This window comes from Chiloscyllium punctatum, chromosome 2, assembly GCF_047496795.1.
Source record: "Chiloscyllium punctatum isolate Juve2018m chromosome 2, sChiPun1.3, whole genome shotgun sequence".
Lineage (NCBI taxonomy): Eukaryota > Metazoa > Chordata > Chondrichthyes > Orectolobiformes > Hemiscylliidae > Chiloscyllium > Chiloscyllium punctatum.
The window spans coordinates 4,428,757-4,433,509 of NC_092740.1; positions in this window are offsets into that span (position 1 = coordinate 4,428,757).

A 4,753-nucleotide genomic window follows, 5' to 3' on the forward strand; every position below is an offset into this window, starting at 1 on the left:
TTAAAAGACATCTGAATGGATATATGAATAGGAAGGGTTTGGAGGGATATGGGCCAGGTGCTGGCATTTGGGATTACACTGGGTTGGGATATCTGGTTGGGCCGAAAGATCTGTTTCCGTGATGTATATCTCTATGACTCTATGACTAATTTCAGTGGAGAGGTAACACCTATTCCAACAAGTCCTGACAAACCTATCCCAACAGTCACTGCATCAGAGGCCAGATCAGTTTTCCTTCGTGTGAATCCAAGGAAAGCAATGGGAGCAGATGGAGTACCAGGCCCTGTACTCAAGAGCACTCAGCTCAACTGGTAGAGATCTTCTTGGACATCTTCAACCTCTCCCTATAGCAGACCACTGTCCCTGACATACCGAGCACTGAAACAGACCCTTCAGTCAAACCCATCCATGTCGACCAGATATCCCAACCCAATCTAGTCCCACCTGTCAGCACCCGGCCCATATCCCTCCAAACCCTTCCTATTCATATACCCATCCAAATGCCTCTTAAATGTTGCAATTGTACCAGCCTCCACCACATCCTCTGGCAGCTCATTCCATAAACGTACCACCCTCTGCGTGAAAAAGTTGCCCCTTAGGTCTCTTTTATATCTTTCCCCTCTCACCCTAAACCTTTGCCCTCTAGTTCTGGACTCCCCAACACGAGGGAACAGCATTTGTCTATTTATCCTATCCATGCCCCTCATAATTTTGTAAACCTCTATAAGGTCACCTCTCAGCCTCCGACGCTACAGGGAAAACAGCCCCAGCCTGTTCAGACTCTCCCTGTAGCTCAGATTCTCCAACCTTGGCAACATCCTTGTAAATGTTTTCTGAACCCTTTCAAGTTTCACAACATCTTTCCGATAGGAAGGAGAACAGAACTGCACACAATATTCCAACAATGGCCTAACCAATGTCCTGTATAGCCGCAACATGACCTCCCAACTCCTGTACTCAATACTCTGACCAATAAAGGAAAGCATACCAAACACCTTCTTCACTATCCTATCTACTTGCGACTCCACTTTCAAGGAGCTATGAACCTGCACTCCAAGGTCTCTTTGTTCAGCAACACTCCCTCGGACCTTACCATTAAGTGTATAAGTCCTGCTATGATTTGCTTTCCCAAAATGCAGCACCTCGCATTTAAACTCCATCTGCCACTTCTCAACCCATTGGCCTATCTGGTCCAGATCCTGTTGTAATCTGAGGTAACCCTCTTCGCTGTCCACTACACCTCCAATTTTGGTGTCATCCGCAAACTTACTAACTGTACCTCTTATGCTCACATCCAAATCATTTATGTAAATGACAAAAAGTAGAGCACCCAGCACCGATCCTTGTGGCACTCCACTGGTCACAGGCCTCCAGTCTGAAAAGCAACCCTCCACCACCACCCTCTGTCTTCTACCTTTGACCCAGTTCTGTTCCAAATGGCTAGTTCTCCCTGTATTCCATGATATCTAACCTTGCTAATCAGTCTCCCATGGGGAACCTTGTCGAACGCCTTACTGAAGTCCATATAGATCACATCTACTGCTCTGCCCTCATCAATCCTCTTTGTTACTTCTTCAAAAAACTCAATCAAGTTTGTGAGACATGATTTCCCACGCACAAAGCCATGTTGACTATCCCGAATCAGTCTTACCTTTCCAAATACATCCTGTCCCTCAGGATTCTCTCCAACAACTTGCCCATCACTGAGGTCAGGCTCATCGGTCTGTAGTTCCCTGGCTTGTCTTTACCGCTCTCCTTAAACAGTGGCACCGCGTTTGCCAACCTCCAGTCTTCCGGCACCTCACCTGTGACTATCGATGATACAAATATCTCAGCAAGAGGCCCAGCAATCACGACTCTAGCTTCCCACAGAGTTCTCGGGTACACCTGATCAGGTCCTGGGGATTTATCCACCTTTAACTGTTTCAAGACATCCAGCACTTTCACCTCTGTAATTTGGACATTTTGCGAGATGTCACCATCTATTTCCCTACAGTCTATATCTTCCATATCCTTTTCCATATCCTTTTACTGAAGAGCATTAGCTCTTAATACATTCCAGAATTTTACCACCAATCCCATGTGCTTTAAAATTTCATAAACCTTTCACACATGCATGAAAGGCTTTCTGAAAATCCAAATACATAACACCTCTGGTTCTCCTTATCTATTCTGCTAGCTACAGCCACAACAAGTTCCAGTAAAGATAAAAGATAATTTGCCGTTCATAAATCCATGTTAATTTTATCTCATCCTGTTAAGCATCCTGTTATCCTGGTGTTTATAAGAAACCCTAGCATCTTACCTAGTACAGAATACACTCTAACCAGTTTTTTAAGTCTCTTTTTTCTCTCTCTCCTTTTTGTTATCCTGCATTTAATTATGACTATTTTAGAATATACAGAATTTCGAAACATGTCAACCAACACATTCCTGACCATCTCCTTTGGTACCAGTCATGTAAATTATCAAGTCCTAAGAATTTATCATCCTTCAGTCCCATTGATTTCTCCAGAACTACTTAGGTTTATTCATTTCCTTTGATACCCCCTTCTTAATAGCATTGCTGGGATGCTATTTGTGTCTTCTTCTGTTAAGACAGAACTAAAATAGTTTATTACAGAAAAGAACAAAAATAAATAATATTTCAAAAGATCTTAACACAAACATTAAAATGAAGTTTCAAACAATTTCCCAATTTGCCCATGAAAGAATCTCAAATCTAGAGAAATTCTGCTCCTGCCACAACTCTTTAAGTATCTACTTAATTGACTCCTTGTCAAACAGAAAGGCTTAGGATGCAGGTGCATAGTTCCTGAAAGTGGAGTCACTGGTAGGCATGGTAGTGAAGAAGACATTTGGCACACTTGCCTTCATTGGTCAGTGTATTGAATATAGGAGTTGAATGTGTGACAATGCTGTTCCTAACGTTATGTTGTCCTTAGGTTTTTTCAAGAGGGGTTGTAAAGGCAGAGGTTCCAATTTGTGTGGGGTTAGGGCCCTCACTAATGGCTAACAGATACTGCCTAAGGCAACCATCAGGAAAAAGGCTTTTAGACTTTTTGTAAAACACTTGCACAATGAAAAGTGAGCAGCCAGTTTTCCCAGTTCATTAGGAATTTTTGGTTTAAGTTTAGCAGTCTTTTCGAAGCTGCTGGTCGAAGAAAGCTGCTAGGATAAAAAGGTTCCCTGATTCAACAGATGTTTCCAGTTGTCTCTCTCTCTGTCTAACATCTGTCCTGTAAGAAACTGTATTTGAACTTACCTTTTTTGCCAAGAGGTGTGGTTAGAGGGATGTTGCAGGAAATTGGAACAGTCATTCAAAATAGCGACAACTTGCCCACCGGCCTGTGTGCCCAAGGGTGAGTGGGTAAGGAGTCAGTCACAGGAGGACCTTTATTAAGTTGCAGGGATATCTGCCAGAGGAAGTGGTGGGGATGGGTACAATTACCACACTTAAAAGGATGGGTACATAAATAGTAAGGGTTTAGAGAGATACGGGCCAATTGCTAGTAAATGAGACTAGTTCAGTTTTGGACATCTGGTCAGCACAGACAAGTTGGACTGCAGCATCTACTTCAATGCTGTTTTAAGATCGTGACTCTATGATTCTCTGAACAGAACTGAACAACCCCGTCAGGACAGAAACTGTTCTCTTCACAACTCTGCTATAAAGAAACCATAGGGTCACTTCTGAATTAAGCTCTGAATTTGACTCAACTAAAACTCTTGTATTTTCAGAACTGAACTGAAAACAAAACTAATATCTTAATGTGTTTATATTGTCTGTCACGTAAAAGTACAATCATCTTAAACCATTAACATAACTCATTCCAGGGGTTCTGCCATGCCCTTGGTACCAAATTAGAAATGGGACATTTAGGTCTCTGCTCCAGAATAACTTTCTGACCTTTTTTAAAAATCCAGCCAGATTAACAATATGCTTCACTTTTTAACCAATCCAAATTCCAAACATGAAACGGTATTTTACACACATCCTTCCAATGGGAATGCCACAGATATCAGGAGGAAAACCAAACTACGTGTTGTTGGTGATGGTTATTACCTGGCTCTTTAGGTTCACCGAACACACTGAAAAGGCACTCGACACAGCAGGAGCTTCGGTTTTGGTAATTGGGAAAAGGTTGCTGTCAGTCATTCAAAATAGCGACAACTTGCCCACCGGGCCTGTGTGCCCAAGGGTGAGTGGGTAAGGAATCAGTCACAGGAGGACCCTGGGCAAAAAGCAGCCTCCCTGGAATAAAATCATCCTGAAATGGATGGACAGCTGACAGCATGAACACTGCCCAGGTCTCACAGCATCGGTACATGGCCTGCCTCATTATCAGAAGAATTCATTACTTATGATGCTCAGAATTAGGCTATTAAGGTGCAGCTTGGAAACCATAATGGCCATCGTTCCAGAACTTTCCAAAACAATGCAATGTGATTATAAGACTTCCACACGGAGCAATACCGGAGGCACTCTGTTGAGGGAAGTAGTTTCTGAGAGAATCTTGCTCAGCTCTGTTTTTGGTTTTCGAAAACTTTGTCGGTCTCTCCCGCCACGTGCCACGCGGTCGTTGGTTTTTTTTCCGAAAGTAAAGGCGCCAACAGGACTGCCCATGCGCAACATGGTGTGACGACGAAACGACGTACGCATGCGCAGTCATGGGGTCGGTCTCCGCTGAACGACCTTGGCCGAATTGGCACATGCGTGATCCTGCTCTGGGTGGGAGGCCGTGAGGTGGGA